General features: G+C 43.6%; 1 protein-coding gene across 3 annotated transcripts in view; it reads right to left on the reverse strand.

The window, feature by feature from the left end:
• FUT8 (fucosyltransferase 8) overlaps positions 1–18,303 on the reverse strand; it is a 207,295-nt gene extending 188,992 nt beyond the window's left edge. Inside the window, exon 1 of one of the 3 annotated variants that reach the window (XM_068253287.1) lies at positions 18,200–18,303. The gene's annotated coding sequence lies outside the window, so the exon portion shown is untranslated. Of the gene's footprint in view, positions 1–18,127 lie in introns of all 3 variants that reach the window. The other 2 variants (XM_068253286.1, XM_068253289.1) reach the window with 2 other exon arrangements.
• Between the last annotated feature and the right edge of the window lie 389 nt (positions 18,304–18,692).

Here is an 18,692-nt window from a genome sequence, read left to right on the forward strand (position 1 = left end):
GTTAGAAAACACACTATATACCTAAACATGAAAATATGAGAATATTTTCTTTGCTGCTAATCTTCTAGTAATTATTCATAGTACACAACCAATTCATCATATCATATTTTTTTTTTCGCTTCAGTGTCTCTTTAATTCTAAAATTTTTACTATGCTAACTGGGGGGCACATGAAACCTGGGCTGTGGAGTAGGCGTTGGAGTAATTTTGGGTACCGGAGATGGAGTCAGATGATTTTTGTACCACAGCCCTAGTAAGTATTGGATTAAGGAGTCGGAGTCAAGTAGATGGAGCCATTTTGTATACCTGAAGTCGGAGTTGGAGTCGGAGGTTTCAAAAACTGAGGAGTCTAAAGATTTTTGTACTGACTCCATAGTCACATGTTCTTCCATGTAACAGGATAAAGGTACAAGCAATCAAGTAAGAAAACACTATACCAGTCTACACGCGTCTAGAAGAAGAGAAAATATGTGGATATTAAAATTCCTATTTAAAGCCCAACTAAACATTAACTAGACAAATTCTAATACAGTATTTGATTTGCATTACGTGCCAAAGGACTTTTTAAAGAGACTAACAAAATTTTCAGCCTTATTTCTTCTATCCTATAAGTTCCTATACATGTTCTAATGTGGTCTGTCTTACTGCAGCCTTTCCTAGTTGCACAGTGGCTGTATTATCCCTGTTATATAATCTAATCTTCTTTCCTCTGACGGCTTTGTCGGGCTCAGGCACTCAGGCTGGAATGTGCAGTTCTGCTTGTGACAGGATAGAAGCTATACACACCCTCTCCACGTCCCCTGCAGGCTCTGTGTGAGTCATAGAGTGAGCTTATCTGAGCCTATCACATGCTGGTTAGAGGCCATGTCTTTTGTTTGTAAACACTGCCTAAAACTGGCAGTTACAAGCCAGGATTGCAGCAGGGAGTGGCAGAAACAGCACAGAGGGGCCCAGGAGAACATAATGAATAGAATGGTATGCTTTTTATTGTAAGAATTTTAGAGTACAGATTCTCTTTAACCTCCCTGGCGTTCTATTAAAATCGCCAGGGAGGCTGCGGGAGGGTTTTTTTTAAATAAAAAAAAAAACTATTTCATGCAGCCAACTGAAAGTTGGCTGCATGAAAGCCCACTAGAGGGCGCTCCGGATCCGCACTTTCGATCGCCTCAGGCGATCAAAAGTAACAAGGAAGGCCGCAATGAGCGGCCTTCCTTGTTTCGCTTTCCTCGTCGCCATGGCGACGAGCGGAGTGACGTCATGGACGTCAGCCGACGTCCTGACGTCTGCCGCCTCCGATCCAGCCCTTAGCGCTGGCCGGAACTGTTTGTTCCGGCTGCGCTGGGCTCGGGCGGCTGGGGGGACCCTCTTTCGCCGCTGCACGCGGCGAATCGGCGATCAGGTAGCACACGCAGCTGGCAAAGTGCCGGCTGCGTGTGCTGCTTTTTATTTGATAGAAATCGGCCCAGCGGGGCCTGAGAAATCCTCCTGCGCAGGTTACCCCGAGCTGAGCTCGGGATAACCGGCAAGGGGGTTAAAGCCAAACTAAAAAAATAAAAAAATAAAAAAGTAGTTTTTGATTTAGAAAAGAGTTAAAATGACTTGTATTGTCACTGCTATGTGTGTTGCTGTTTGGGAGAATTTGTATACACAGAAAGTAGGTAAATCTGAAACTGGGACAGACACAGCAATTACGGTAATGGAAAAAGTAAAATATCTGTCAGCCACTTACTGCTATTCTGAATTCAAAACTGAGTTCAAAGGAGGTCATATGTATAGGAAGTAAAGGAAACCTCCACAGAAGGAACTGTCAACAGGAAGTTATAACTGTTATGCACTTTCTCCAAAACATGCAAAGTTTTTGTCTAGACTCTACATTTTTGTTCCAGCCAAAGTGGTGACCTGGGCAGCTTAGGACAGCACAGCCGGGGACAACAGCCAGAAACCTGGTCTAACTTTTCTTATGGGCACTCCAGATAAACCAGGTCAGAGACACCAATGCAAAATTGAAAAATTCCCGACGCAATGCTATGCACTAGCAGTACACAATTATAGCAAAGAAATGGCAGAGCATTCACAGAACATCTGCTATCCTGTAATTGTCTGCAATGCGTAACCAATGGACAGAGAAGAGAACACAATGCTTGTTTTGAACACATACTAAAATAATCTTCAAGTAGAGTGGAAGAAATGCCCACTAATGATTAAAAGTGATCTATATTAGGCATTTCACTTTCACAATATAAAGCGTACACAAGCTGTAAATGCGATTTAGTACATTGCCTGATTTTAAATGCGGCTATCAGATATTTCCCCAGCCCAGACCTAAATAAGCAATGGTCAAATGGAGGAGGGAGCCTACACATGAAAAAGCATAAGCCCCCTATCTGAATTCCCCTATTGCTACTTATTTTTTTATTGGTGCCATAGATGGCAAAGTCCTGCTGACTATCTCTGGAGGTTTGGTTGAATGTAAAATTAATTCAGTCATTCCTGTCACTGGCCCTCCCATCAGGTGGCATAGAGGAAGGTAGAAGGACTTGGCCTCAGTTTCCACATCCACCATGTCTAATGCTGCACATGTTCCCATGAGGTTTCACTGCACACTGTTAATCAATTCCCTCACATATTGTACTGCTAATTGATCACTTTTTACTCAGAAAAGGACAAAGCAGGCGAGTGGGAAATATTCATTTTCAGCGGTTTACACAGACAGCATAGGACAGCGTACCTGATGGAATTGCAGCTCCATCACAACACGTGAGTAATGCTACCCAGATTTTGCTTTGACTGCACCCTGCAGAGCACAAAGCAGAAGGGATACAGGTGCTGCCAGTGCCTGCATGCTCATAGCTTGATATGATCTGAAAAACCTTTCATCAGTTATGCAAGATTGCCACATGCATTCATTTTACTACATAAAGTTTTAGCAAAAGCATGTAGACCTTTTTTGTACTGGTGTTAAAGGAGGAGCTCAGTGACTGTTCCTGATCTTCATGGCTCAATGCTCAAAGCACTTCTGCATATAGTAATAAGTTAAAGATAAAAGCTACATGCACACCTTGGATCATGGTTGTCTGAAAGCATTGCTCCTGACTGTTTAGGGTCACAGAGTTTAGACAAGATTATTCTGCAGACATAATGCCCAATACCTTGGCAGACACAGCACCCAATAGATTGGCCTATCAGCCATCTTTTGTAGTGGCCTGTGCAACAAAGGTTGTAGCAGTGCAGTCTTGAACTAGCAGCATGGGGAGGCCGAGTCCATCACTGGACTCTGAGAACAGTAGCTAATTGTAAAAAGAAATCTCCCGAAGCTGTAGACTATAAAAGGACCTCTGTCGCGGAAATCGTAAAATTTAAAACACGTTAACATGAGCCATAAATTAATTTTCTCCTATGTTGCTGTCACTTATAGTAAGTAGTAGAAATCGGAAATTACTGACAGATTTTGGACTAGCCCATCTTCTCATGGTGGGGTTCTCAGGGATTTCTTTTCTTTATTTTTAAAAGCCCTTAATAAATGGCACTTGCTCCGTCCAACTACCAAAAAAGTGTGCAGCGAACAGGGAGGCTGGCCAGCATCTTTGTAATCTTTTTCAGGGAGAGTCTTTATAAAGAATAAAGGCCATGCTGAGAATCCCCCATGAAGAGATGGACTAACCCAAAACCTGTTGGTAATGTCAGATTTCTACTACCTACTGTAAGTGACAGCAACATAGGAGAAAAGTAATGTATGGCTCATTTTACTCTGGAAGAAACTACTTATTTGTATGTGTTTGGAATGTTAGGATTTTCACAACAGTTCCTTTTTAAGCAACTACCAACAGTTCCACAAAGATAAAGTTCCTCCAATGATGCAGCAGCTACCAGAGCTGGATAAGCCAAAAGTCCTGTAGAAACACAGTTCCTCGAGTAATTCAGCATACAGCACAGCCACTCCCCCCCCCCCCCCCCGGTCTTACCACCTATCGGTGGTTTAACCTCATGCATCCCTCCAATCTGCTGAGTGCATGTATCCATGGAGTCAGCTGTGTACTCCGCTGCAGTGGTCAAATAGTTAGTCATGTAGCCCAGCGTTTGCACCAGTCCTTCCTGATCTCCCTTACTTCCACTTGCATCCTCAGGTAGGCAGGCCGGAGAACACTTTAAGGGCCCATTCACACTTATGTGATTAGCGAGGGTGATTCTCACTAATCGCTAAAGCACTATCGCTTTTTAAAGTGCTAGTGCTTTGTTATCCTATGGCAGTGTCCTCACTGCCGCAATTGGCGCAGATCGCGAGGGTTTTGCGATTAGCTCCAGTCGCAAACGAGTTACCGGCTGCATTTTCTGGGCGGTTCTGGAGTGATCGCGGTACAGTGCTTATAAAGCGCTGATCGCGATCGATCTGGAATCACAGAAGTGTCCAGTGATTTTTACCGTGCTAATCGCAGTAAAATCACTTGCGCAAAACGGAAGCGCAAAGCTCTCCCATTTTGCCTTTTTAGATGAAAACGGGGTTCCTAAGAAGTAGATCGTTGTGTAGTGAATTGGTGAATCCTGTGGGCTGCAGCTTCCTATCCCAGACACAGAGCACAGATCTGTGACCCCACTAGATCACATGACTAATGATCTGATCGCCACAGCTGACTCCATGGATACATGCACTCAGCAGAGTGGAGGGAGGTGGTAAGACTGTGAGGTGACTGTGCTGTATGCTGAATTACTGGAGCTGGGTGCCTGTGTAACTGGTAGCTAATCCAGCTCTGGTAGCTGCTGCATCATTGGAGGAACTTTATCTTTGTGGAACTGTTGAATTCAGCTACTGTAGCTGCTTAAAGTGTACAGGGTCAAGAGATTTCTTTTCGAGTACATTTGAATTCGGCGCCGGTAGACTTGGGCGCAGGATCCAGCTGTTATATGGCTTTTCCTGCTTCTGCACAAGTCCGGCCCGAATTAATTACTATTCCCCCTCCAGGCCGCCATGGATAGTGGGTGAATGAAATAATTTGGCTTCCAGCCACTGCTGGAAGCCGAACTATTATGATTTTTAAGCAACCTCGGCTCCGTCTTCTGACGGCTCCGACGTTACTCACTGAGCGCCGCTATAGACTGAATCCCTTTATAGTCTATGGCGGCGCTGGCTGCGCCCAAATCTAGCAGCGCTGAAAAGCACTGCTCCGTTCTTTTCAACCCCTATATTCACACACTCTATGCACTTCTTCTGAAACCACATATACAGTCTCCACTTTCTTTTGAGGTGCTTAAAGCGGAATATAACCCTGCATTTCAACTTTGCTCTAAAACATTATTTACAGCATATTATATGCAACCAGCATTTTTTTTTACTAGACCAGCATTGGAAGGGTTACACAGAGTTTTAAAGTTCCTGGAGATTTCTGCAGACACATCCGAAGCTGAAATAGATAAATTTTGTTTACATAAATGTATCTAAGGTTTGAATGTGACTCACTCTCTCTGACTGAGCTGGAGGACAGCCAAAGATTGTGTAACATTCAACACTTAGATACATTTATGTAAACAAAATGTATCTATTTCAGCTTCGGATGCGTCTGCAGAAATCTCCAGGAACTTTAAAACTCTGTGTAACCCTTCCAATGCTGGTCTAGTAAAAAAAAATGCTGGTTGCATATAATATGCTGTAAATAATGTTTTAGAGCAAAGTTGAAATGCAGGGTTATATTCCGCTTTAATCAGCTGATTCAAGAGATATATCCCCCCCCCCCCCCCCCCCAAATATAGATTTCCTTTAAGACAACTTCACAGTAAAATCAGGCTTTGTAAACAAATATAACTAGATACAATAGTAGCGGTGGTCAATGAGAAGCAAGTAATTCAGTGTTAATGTAGAATAATACAAATTTTAAAGCTGCATGCAGTTTCATACACAATTTAAATAATCCAGCATCAACTGGGAATTATTTAAATCTCAATGACCATACCCCCAATTTAAAGAGAATCTGAAGTGAAAATAAACTATGATATAATTTGTATGTGTAGTACAGCTGAGAAATAGAACATTAGTAGCAAAGATGGGAATCTCGTATTGTTTCCAGTACAGGAAGAGTTAAGAAACTTCAGTTATCTATGCAAAACCGCTTCTGTAAGCTCTCTCTCCGACCCAACTTGGGACGAAGACAGCAGCTATTTTCTGAAGCACTTATACATCAAAAGAAGCAGTGAGAGACAACTTCAGATAACGTTTTACTGCATGGAAGTTAAAAGCAGGGCTGTGGAGTCAGAGTCAAGGAGTCAAGTTTCACAAACTAAGGAGTCGAGAGTCAGAGTCGGATGATTTTGTACAAAATCCATTGCCCTGGTAAGTATTAGACTAAGGAGTCGGAGTCGAGGAGTCAGAACCATTTTGGGTACCCGGAGTCAGTGGTTTCATAAACTGAAGAGGCGGAGTCGGAAGATTTTTGTACCAACTCCACAGCTCTGGTTAAAAGGTCATTAGCTCTGCTCTGTTTCATAGTTTAAAATGCAGAGCGTGGTTTGTAAATTGCAAATATTAGAGAAGGATGCAATGTTATAAAAAAAAAGCTATAACTGAAAATAAAAATATAAGACTCTTTTCTTTGCTACTAATATTCTATTAATTATCAATACTACACATACAATTCATTATCACATAAGTTGCCCTTTTTTCACTTCAGTGTCACTTTAAAATGAATTTGAGTTTTGGTGAAAAAAATTCTGAAAAAAAAAAAAAAAAAAAATATACCGGTATAGATAGATTTTTTTTTTTCTGTCAGGAAAAAAACCAGGGACCAAGTTTCCATATACTGGCATAATTTTTCCATAATTTACAAGGCTTAATGTATCACAGAACAAATAAACAGGTGCACATAAGTAGCAATGCAGTATAATCTTGCAGTAAATAAATACGTAGTATACTACTTTAAGTGTATTGTTTAACCATCACATGACCCTCCCCCCCAAAGAATAGGCTGCTGATGAATACTCCAAGGACATAAACTGTTCAGTCCTGCGAGATGTGCGGTGATCACAACCTAATCTTCCATGATGCTCCTAAGAGAACCATATGGTTCCCTCGAGGTCCCTAAGCAAAACTTCTCCACACAATACATGAGCACAAGAATGTCTTCAGCCACACAACAGACAAGTTCCATTTCACTGTACTAACCAGGCAACACACCATAAATGATCAGACTGACGGTGAAGGATAAGGTTGTAACTATAAGTCTTTTGCATTCATGAGCTTTATTATTTGTCAGTATGTAAAATGAAATGCAAAACAAAAAAAACAAAATAAGGAACAAGCTTACTCTATGCAACAGGACTGTATTGAGGATTACTAAAACAAATGCTTGATCAGGTAAAAGACTAAAACAATGTACCAATAGAATGAGATCAGCAATGTAGAGACTTCAGCACATACTATCCTAAACTCAGTCGGGATGGAAGTTTGGGGCTTTCTCTGCTGTAAATTTAGGGTGTGCCACCCCAGTGCATCACCAAAAGATTGAAAGTACCACATCCTCTTGGTCAAGCACATTATTCTTCTCCTTACCACACCCACCGAAAGCCGCTCTGTTATGCACCCTGCTTCCTCCTCCCCCTCATAGCAACAGAACACGTCGCTAGGCTAAAATCTAGTGATGTGTCTGTACAGCACTAGGCCTGGGATTCTTGTAGGAGAGATCAGGTCACAATCCCTGCGGATTATCGTCATTGTGTATGTGGATACAACACTTACTACTATCTATAGTAAAATAAAGATGTAATATTTTTAAGCAGGTTCCCGGGCACCCAGTTATATGATTGGGAATCACAGTGTAGTGGTTGGCGCTCTCGCCTTGCAACGCTGGGTCCTAAGTTAGAATCCCATCCAGGTCAACATCTGCAAGGAGTTTGTATGTTCTCCCCGTGTGTGTGTGTGTGTGTGTGTGTGTGTGTGTGTGTGTGGGTTTCCTCCAGGCACTCCAGGTTTCCTCCCACATCCCAAAAACATACAGAAAAATGAATTGGCTTCCTCTTAAAATTGGCCCTTGAGTACGATACATACATAGACATAAGACTATGGTAGGGATTAGATTGTGAGCCCCTCTGAGGGACAGTTAAGTGACAGGACAATATATACTCTGTACAGTGCTGCGGAAGATGTCAGTGCTATATAACTACTAAATAATAATGATTATGCCTTTACTCAAGTGCATTACTAATGCATGCTGGAGGAAAAAAAAATAAGAAACCCAGTAACAGAAGTGACAAATAGGAGCAGCTTCTAATGTAGTAGGTTTGTTGTAAAAAATGTATAGAAAGAATGTCTCACCTCCCCAACTAGCACACAACAATTAAAGGGAATGTCCGAGGAAATTTAAAAAAAAAAAAAAAAAAAAAAAAAAAAGAAGATGATCAACTTACCTGGGGCTTCTTTCAGCCCCTTGCAGCCGTCCTGTGCCCTCACCACAGCTCTGGTGGCTCTCGGTCCCCTCCGGTGCAGATGTTGACCTCGCCAAGTCGGCATTTACTGCCCCTGCAGAAGAGCCGTTCGGTGCTAAACTAACGTCATCTGGAGCATTCTGTGCAGGCGCAGAACTACTGTGACTGCGCAGTATACTCCAGATGACGTCAGCACGACTGCAAGCGACTCTCACGCAGGCACAGTGGATGCCGACCTGGCGAGATCGGCATCTACACCGTACGGTAACCCCCGGGCCACCGGCTGGAAGCGGAGCTGCGGCGAGGGCACAGGATGGCTGCAAGGGGCTGGAGGAAGCCCCAGGTAAGTATTTTTTTTTTTTTACATTTCCTCGGATGTTTTGTTTAAGGAAAATTGGCAGATCAGTGCTGTCCACATGATAACAAACGAGCCTCAACTGGCCTCCAGCAAAAGCTGATCATAGATTTTGACTTTTTCTTGTTTTACAGGAACCAGGACTGATCCGGTATTTACAGTGGCTCAAATCATATTCATAATGCTGATAATTACTTGAGAGCTGATTAATCAGGTATGAATTCATTCTTCTACAAACTAAGTAAGCCTAAAATTACCTGTATGTATATGTTAGAGCACACTGTGGAAGTGATGCGGATCTAGAAATTTGTGTTTTGCAAAAGCAGGAAAAAAAGGCAATTAAAATACTACTTAATAAAAATAAATTAAAAAGAAAAACCACACACATTTGCCTCAATGTAGGTTTTAAAAAGTAACATTCAACAAGAAAATGCAATGGGAACAGTTACAACACTCAAACTATAATAAATGGGAAAGTTCAATTACATTTTGTATACTTTGTAAAAGGGAGAAGGCAAACTGTGCACGCAATAGCAGCACCTTAAGAACTTGGCAGAGCCATTCTTTGCTTTTGTTATTACCACACAACCACACCGCCCCTTGATTGTGTGCAGATAGGATATTAAAACAAACTTAAAGCAGGAAGACAACACTGACTGTATAATAGCCTGCAACTCAAGTTACTGGTGGTGACATACTCTGTCCCTGCTGCTGGCACACAGCCAGAACACTTCCTGATTATAAGCATGTATGATGTGCCCCCCAAACCATGACTTACAAAAGACTTAAATATAATATGTATAGGAAGCTTTACTATGTTTTTTCTGACCTGCTCCCCCTACTTTTAAACAGGTAGGAAACAGATATTCAAGTGAAATAAAACACATTATACATATTATCATTGTACTTTATAAAGCAGCAGCACATTATCAAGTGCTGTGAAATAATTCAATTAAGGGTGTGGATTACAAACATAAGACAATCACAGAAACATGACACACAGGAACACAACTCTGCCTCATATTGTTTACATTGTAAGAAGGAAAAAGACAAAAGAATGGCTATATTTATGCTGTGACTAAAAACACAGTTAAAAACGGGCACTATGAGGGGAAAAACATAACATTTAAAATACATATAAGCTGTACATTTGTCCCTGAGTTAAATGCAATGTAAATAGGTTTTCCACAATATGGCTGTCACTTACAGTAGCATTATTAATCTGATGGCCCTGACCACTTACAAGGTTTTGGACTAGTCCATCTCCTCATGGAAAATGCTCAATATTTTCTTAAAAGGGGAACTATGAAGGAAAACTGTTAAATCTAAAATCCAAGTGTACGCATATGGATAAGATAAGTAAAATGCACAGTGAATTGCTCTCTTTCTAGGTAGTTGTTACTTACAGTAAGTGTTTTTAATCTGATGGTTCTGAGTTCTTACCAACAGGTTTTGGACTCCTCATGGGGGATTCTCAGGGGTTGTGTTTTTTTTTTTTCTTCAAAAGTGCTTACTGAAGGCAGTTACTTAGTTCAACTGCCAGGAAGTGTGTGAGCGAGAAGTCTGGCCTTCTGACAACTTTGTACAGATCCTTGCATTCACATTATATCCGTTGCTTTGCAGAATAATTCTGCATATCAACTCATTGCCCTTAAAGGGGTTCTGTGGGGGGTTGTGGAAGAGAAAAACGGACACTTACCTTGGGCTTCTATCAGCCCCGTGCAGCGGTAATGTCCCACGCCGTCCTCCTCCCATCTGCCGTTCTCCGCCGCCGGCCCCGGTCTAAGCGGCATGGGATCCGACTGCGGCTGCGCTAGAGTGGCCGCGCACTCACTCGCTTCCGTCTGCGTCATCGGAAGCTTACTGCGCAAGCGCAGTACAAGGCTCCGTTGTACTGCGCCTGCGCAGTAAGCCTCAGATGACGTGAGCAGAGGCACGGCAACGCGCATTATTCGTCTGTATGTCAGACGAATAATAGCCCGGTGCCGGCTGCGGGGAACGGCGGATGGGAGCAGGACGTCGTGGGACATTACCGCTGCACGGGGCTGATAGAAGCCTAAGGTAAGTGTCCATTTTTCTCTTCCACAACCCCCACAGAACCTCTTTAAGGTTCTATGGGCCTGTTCACACTACTGCGTTGCAACAGTTCACATTATTCTAACTTGCAGCATGCAGGCTTTGTATTAACATGTATGTTATAACGCTCAGCGTCCACTGCAGTTTACATACAGCATAACGTATGTGTTATGCAATGCGCACAGTGTCAATCTACCCTTTGGTTTCCCCAGGAAGACTGGTCCAGAACCCGTCAATAACAGGTAAGAACCAATAGATTAAAAACACTGAGGCTGGATCCACTCTATAAGCGCTTTTCTGAGCGCTTTTCAAAAATCACTCCCATTCACTTTCATTAAAATCACAGTAAAAATCACGTAAAAATCGCAGCATATGCAATTTGCACGATCACTGCAAATTTTACAAGATTTTTACCGTAATTTTAATGAAAGTGAATGGGAGTGATTTTTTAAAAGCACTCAGAAAGCGCTCAGCAGTCACACCCGCTCAGAAAAGCTCTTATACTGTGGATTCAGCCCAAGGCATTGTTCCCATTGCGTTCCGATCGCATTAGCTTGGGTGTTTTTTGACACCATTTTTTAGCGATTCCCGGTACTTGGGTGGGCGGTGCGTTTTTGTTAAAAGCGTTTTTTTTAATTCACTCCCTGACGCAAGTCAGAAAGTAAACTCTTTGACCCGGAAATTAAAAGACGGGAACTCTATCGCTGCACAAACCGATTTTGTGAGAGTTTGCATTTTTCCTATACCTTCCATTGAGGCAAAATCGCCTCAAAAATGGTAAAGGCACAGCTTTGCTGAGCGGATCGGAAATGAACCGATCAAATGTGAACTCTCTCATAGGGAATCATTGCACAATCGCTTTTAGGGCGATTTTGTAAATCACCCACGCTTAAAAATGGGCAAAAACGCCCTTGGTGTGAATGAGCCCTAAGGGCTTGGTCCCGCTACAAGCCCTTTTGCAGCACTTGCCGACTGACGGCTGCAACAGTGGTACCGCATGAGGGTGGTTCAACTACGGAAATAGCAAAGCTTGCGATTACCTTCAAATCGCAACCACACTGTATGCAGCATTTTTGGAGTGCTTACGTTTGAGGCAATGCAGGCAAAATCACATTCTCTCAAACATGCTCCGAACACCATGATGTAAATCTGCGACTGCAGATGCTAGCGTTTGAAATTAGCAATTTCGATTTATAATGGGCTCCAGCCTTCCCTGTTAAATGAATGCTTCACATATAGCATATAATACATGTGTATTTTAAATGTTACTGTTTTCCTCATTGTCCAACTTGTAATTTTTCAAAAGCACTTACTGAACAGAAGCTGCTCAGTCCAAAAGCATACAAGTGAACAAGCTAGCCGTCATCTTTTAAAAGCTTAAAGAGGAACTGTAACGACAAAACGGCCCCTGGGGGGTACTCACCTCGGGTGGGGGAAGCCTCCGGATCCTAATGAGGATTCCCACGCCGTCCTCCATCCGTCAGGGGTCTCGCTGCAGCCCTCCGTGCAGCGGTGACGTAATATTTACCTTCCTGGCTCCTGGGCAGGCGCTCTGACGGCTGTCGGCGCCGAAGTAGGCGGAAATACCCGATCGCCGTCGGGTCTGCTCTACTGCGCAGGCGCAAGTTTCCGGCGCCTGCGCAGTAGAGCGGACCCTACGGAGATCGGGTATTTCCGTCTATTTCCGTGCCGAAAGTCGCCACAGCGCCCCCGCTGGAGCCAGCAAAGGTAAATATTGAACTGACAGTCGGCACAGTCGCCGGCTGTTCGGAGGGCTGCGGCGAGACCCCCGTGGGACAGAGGACGGCGTGGGAAGCCTCATTAGGATCCGGAGGCTTCCCCCACCCGAGGTGAGTACCCCCCAGGGGATCTTTTTAATGTTACAGAGTCTCTTTAAAGTAAACCTTGAGATTTCCCAATGAGGAAATGGACTAGTCCAAAACCTGTCAGTAGGCCTGGATTCACGCTGTGCCTGTTGCATAATGTACACATTATAGTGTGGGTGAACAGCACTGTGCATGTTATAACATTCCTACATGTAATTCAAAGCCTGCATGCAGCGAGTTTAATTAACGCGATCAGTTACAGTACAACACAATGATGTGAACAGGCCCATAGAATTGTATGGGTAGTGAATTAACATGCAGGATTGTTCTGCATCGCAACAGATAAAATGTGAAAGCACAGAGGGTACTTGCATATTGACAATGTGTTATAACGCATATAATGTATCTCAATGGAGACACAGTGTAAGGCCCCGTTCACACTGCACGCGTTTCCAGCCGCGTTTTGGAAACGTGTGCAGGTGGCCGACACGCACGAAATCAGACAGTGCATAGAGTGCACTGTCTGATGTTCACACTGCATGCGTTCCGGACCTGTGCAGTCCGGGAACGCATGCTGCACGCATTTTTTGCCAAAACGCGTGGCTGTCCCATTCACTTTTCAGTGATGGGATCAGCCACGCAACGCATTCAAACGCGGATGGCGTGCGTTCGTACACGTTGCGTTCCGCGTGCGTGCCCGTCCGCGTTTGTAATGTGAACGCGGCCTAATGTGTTTTTGATGCGTTTTTTTTATTTCATTTTTTTTATATACAATATTGTCTTTTACTCCATTGATTAGGGAAAACAATAAAAAAACAAAACTAACTTGAAACACATGAAAAAGGCATTTAACATGCAAACATGAAACGCAATCGCAAAACCCACCAAAAACGCAGTAAACAAAAAAAAAAACACACACACACAAGCAGAAAACACACGGTTTTCTGTACTGCCTAGTGTGCTCCCAGCCTGAACAGTTCACAGCGCATTACTTGCAAAGCAACTGATTCTATTGTTACTACACAAAACATGCAGAGTGTTGCTAGAATCACCCACACTGATGCACTGACAAGAGTAACTGATATGCTCACTTACAACTTAGTATTACTGGTTTGTGATTGTATCCCTGAGACACTTATTCCATGTATGATGTCATTGTGTCATGTACATTTGCCTCTGCCATTTTTAAACACTAAATGTTCCCTCAAAGGAAAAATTGCCAAAAAGTAATTTATTGTGCATTTTACCCTGGAAGAGATTTTCTGTGTGTGCATTTTAATAAATTTTACAATTTTTTACAATAGTGGTCTTTTCAGGGCATTTTTATTGACCATTGAATAAAGATGATATTACATATCAAGTGATGTATTAAAGGCCCTTTCACACTCGGGCGATTAGCGGGCGTTTACCACTAATTTCCAGGGATCGCTAGCACTTTTTAAAGCGCTAGTGCAATAAAATGTATATGGCCGTGATCTCACTGCTGCGATTAGTGGAGATTTGCAATTATCAGTAAATATAAACGTGGTGATGCATCACTTGCATCTTGCTAATTTTTGAGTGATCGTGATCACAATGTTAAGAAAAACGCTAATCATGATGTGAATGGGCCCTAACAGTTGCCCATTTAGGGCTCTTTCACACTTGGACGTTGCGCTTGATGCGACGTTAAGGTCGCATAACGTGCCCCTAATGCAACACATGTTAGCTTTGAAGTTGGCCGTTACATTGCACTGCGTTATGCGTCTCTTAATGCGTACTTGATGTGTACTTTTTGACGCATACGGATCGATCGAAAACGGCGCATGCGGCACATTTAATAAAAAAAAAAAAAAAAAAACATTACTGAGCATGTGCAAACAGTCTAACGCAGCCAAATACGAGTATAACGCACAGCGCGCTGCACTTTCATTTAACGTGCAGCGTTATACTCCAACGCAACGTAGGCACTGTGAACAGCCCATTGATTTTTCATTGCAGCGAGTTGGGCTGCGTTACAGGCTGCTGTAACGTGGGAATTTAACGTCCCACTGTGAAAGCAGCCTTAACGTCCAGCACCACGTGTCAATCACGGATACAGTGCAGGTAGGAATGCTGCTATTCAGTTGCATTACACAGCAACTGAAAAGCTGTGGGCCCCTGCAGATTCGTTTTTGAAATGCACAGTTATGCTTGGTACATGGGAAACAGAATCAGTCATACCAAAGTAAACCACACCAGACTAATGTTAATTTCACTGCACTTGTGAAGGGACTGTATAGAAGGTTGGTTCATAATTCACTTCTGTGTGCAATCAGTGGCAGCATAATCTACCATTTCAGTTCCATACCAAACAAAAATGTAGGCCTCTTTAAAGGGAACCTTAACCGGCGGGGAAAAATAAATTCACTTACCTGGGGGCTTTCCCAAGCCTCCTGCAGCCGTCCTGTGCCCGCGCCGGTCCTTCGGTGCCCTCTGGTCTCCCTCCGCCGCTAAGTTTCGTTTTCGGCCGACCGCCAGTCGTCCTCCGGCAAAGCGTCCTCTTCTTCCGTATTCCTCGTCGTAAAGAGCCGTAAAGCGCGTCCGCATGACGCGTTTGGCGTCATGCGGACACGCTTTACGGCTCTTTACGACGGCCAAACGCGTCATGCGGACGCGCTTTACGGCTCTTTACGACGAGGAATACGGAAGAAGAGGACGCTTTGCCGGAGGACGACTGGCGGTCGGCCGAAAACGAAACTTAGCGGCGGAGGGAGACCGGAGGGCACCGAAGGACCGGCGCGGGCACAGGACGGCTGCAGGAGGCTTGGGAAAGCCGCCAGGTAAGTGAATTTATTTTTCCCTGCCGGTTAAGGTTCCCTTTAACACCGTACTCTAAAAACCTGATCAGTTGTTCCAAATTAGAGCATTGTGAAAAAGCTTCAGTTTTTCAGCATACATTGTAACAGTGTCATAGGGAAACATGGCCATTACCTTCACCTGGGCAGCACATCAGTTGTCCTTTCAGTTATAACTGAAAGCAACGATGCAGTGTAAAAAGAACCAGTGTGTTGATCAATTGCTGTCAGTTGTAACTGAAAGGACAACTGATGTGCAGTCCAGTGTCCGTGTTTCCCTATTGCCTCTTTCACACTATATGCTGAAAAACTGAAACTTGTTCACAATGCACTGCTATGGAAAAAAATGCATTAAAACAACGCATAACAACAAATTTATTTTGTGTAAAAGGCCCCTCACAGTAGTTGTGCAGTGTCTGCTGTGATGCAAGGTTGCATAGCAACCACAGTTACACAGTACACATCACAGAGGGTTGGGTGTGCCTGCTTCCTCTGCTGACTGGAAGTCATCACATTGGCTGTCAATCAACAGGAAAGAGTGAAGAAAGGAAGGAAATGAACAGGGATTAGGGGGTCTGAAGAAGAGGAAATGGTCATCAGAGAACCACTGCACCAAAGTAGTCTTAATTCGCAAGTTAAACATTATGGCAGTTGACAGAATAAAAAAAACAATAAAAAGAGACACATACCGTGAATGAAAGTTTAAAAATCATCCAATCAACACAATTTATAAGGAGAGAAGACTCTTTCACAGTGTGCATTGTGTTGCAATGGACAATATCACCATTACCCCTTTAGCAGCCAATTTATTTAGAGGCTTGCAAGTGCTCCAGGCCAATTTATTTTAGAACATATTTCTTATTTGCAACATTTCCCTGCTTCTAATCAGTACTGCTGTAATGTATATTTATGGCCACTTGTCACTAGGGGGCAGTGTGAGAAATAACAGAGGACTTCTGCTTTCAGTTTTTTTATTTTCTGCTCGCAGAGATAGATAGATCAAAGCATTCCAAGAATTTACAGCACAACACGTTCTGCTGACTGAGCCAAAAAGCAGTAGACTTATGAAGCTGCTAGTGGGTTAACCTGGTGTCATTGCAATGGCAGTGAAACATGACTTAAATGTGCTGTATGCTTCAATGTACAACTGCAAAGCATGTCTAACACCCAGTATGACTGTATCGCAATGTCACCTGCACAGTGTGAAAGGGCAATTAGGCCTTGAACACATAAGCCATTTCTGATAAATAAATCCTATTAAGATGATCAAACTGACCAGCGCTTGGAAGTGAGTTCTTCTGCTCGACAATCTAAAAGCGGGTGATAAACGATCATAGCTGTAGATATCAGTCATTCATTCACAAGTCATCCTATACTGAATGATTTGTGTCAGGTACCTAAATCCGTGGGAATTTACTGGAGTCAAAAGATTGGTTGGAGTTGCCAATCAAAGATTGGAAAAGGGACAGGAATGACTGATTGGCCAAGAGGCTGGCCACAGATCATCTCATGTTTACTAAACCGTAGTGATTCAACAGTATATGAAAGATGCCAGTGCATATATATTCTGCTAGCATGGAAAAGTTGCTACTCCACCTACTGTGCATGTGTGATATGGTCCTGCGTGTGTGCAGTAGGTACTCTTCCATTATAAATATATGCTACCCTTAGGCCCTGTTCACAATGGTCAGTTAGGTTATAGAATAATTCTGCTTGTTGACTCCATATAATTCTATGGGCCTGATCATAGTACTGTGTTGAAAATGATCACATTATTCTAAATCGCTGCATAAAGGGTTTGCATTAAAGTTTATGTCCAGTCTCCACTGCAGTTCACAGTCATTATAATGCAACTGGCCACTGTGAAGCTAGCCTTAGGTGGACAGGCTGGGAGTGCCAGTTTAGGAATAAAAATACTGAAGTCTGCTATCAGATTTAAAGACATTTGGTGTTGGGGGGGGGGGGGGGGGGGGTAGCGTTAGGTACAGGAGAGAAGTGGTTGCTTTTCTGAAGTTCTAATAGCAGTCCTCTTAGGGTACCAAACATTTATAGGTTGTGTTTTCTTAAATAACAGTGCATATATATGTTTAAAACCAGGGGCAAATGGTGACAGAAAAATCTATAAGTAGCTGAATGGAACTAAGCACCCAACCCAATGCACCAGCGCACTCTTACAGGTAAAAAGATCAGAGCTGCTACTAGTAATAACAATACAATGCAATAGATCAGAACTACTACTAACAATAACAATAAATGCAATTAATGCAGCATTATTATCCCAAGCCAAAGAACAAGGGATGCACTAAAAAGAAAAAGTCCAAAACAAAATAACATCACGACCTCAGCATGTCAAAAGATGCCATAACCATAACAATGCCAACAGCAGAGAAGTGCAGCAGAGGACCAGCCATCTCTGATCACACGGTGTCACCAATGTCACAAGCAGAGGAAGTGCACAATGCCTGGTACCCGCTCTGTGCAGCAGCAGCAGTCACTATCCCCACCTCGCAGCCAGGCATGCAGCATCCCGCCTACACACAGCGCTACTATGCGATAGTGGATTCCTCTCCCCATCCTCTCAGCCGTACCTGTCATATGTGGTACAGCCACACACAACACACCCAATACCAGCCTTCCCTACACACGTACCGTCCACTTCCAGCTCTGCCTTCACATGCCAGCTGCTGCCCGTAACACCACCACAACCAGGGATTCCCTCACCTCGTTCAGCAGCCTCAGGAGCAAAACGAATAAGACACCGGGAAAAAAGCAAAGACAGGAGAAGCAGAAGGCGGAGGAGGAGGCGGGCGGAGAGCAAGACACTGAGCGCATGCGCAGTAAGCTGTGCAACCGAAGGGGGTGATACGGTGGGGCGGGGAGGACAAAATCAGCCGCTGGAACCCCTCCCTCCCCTCACACGCACACAGTGGTCCTCTGCTGCCAGCCCAGACCGCGGTAGACGGGGAGACAGACAGTGCGGAAGCCGCTGGATCCTGCTGTAGAAGCATGACGAGCTCAGAGATTGCTGAATGTGCTGGCGACGATTTTTTTCTAGGAATGCTTATTACTTCGAAATGACACAGCAGCAGGTTCTCCCTGTAAGAAAGACACAAGTGCTGATCTCCTTTGTTGTCTATGATGTTAGGACCCAGTCAGGGCCGGATTTAAGCCAAGGCCCCATAGGCCATGGCCTAGGGCACCACAGGATCAAGGG

The sequence above is a fragment of the Hyperolius riggenbachi genome, chromosome 9, assembly GCF_040937935.1.
Source record: "Hyperolius riggenbachi isolate aHypRig1 chromosome 9, aHypRig1.pri, whole genome shotgun sequence".
Lineage (NCBI taxonomy): Eukaryota > Metazoa > Chordata > Amphibia > Anura > Hyperoliidae > Hyperolius > Hyperolius riggenbachi.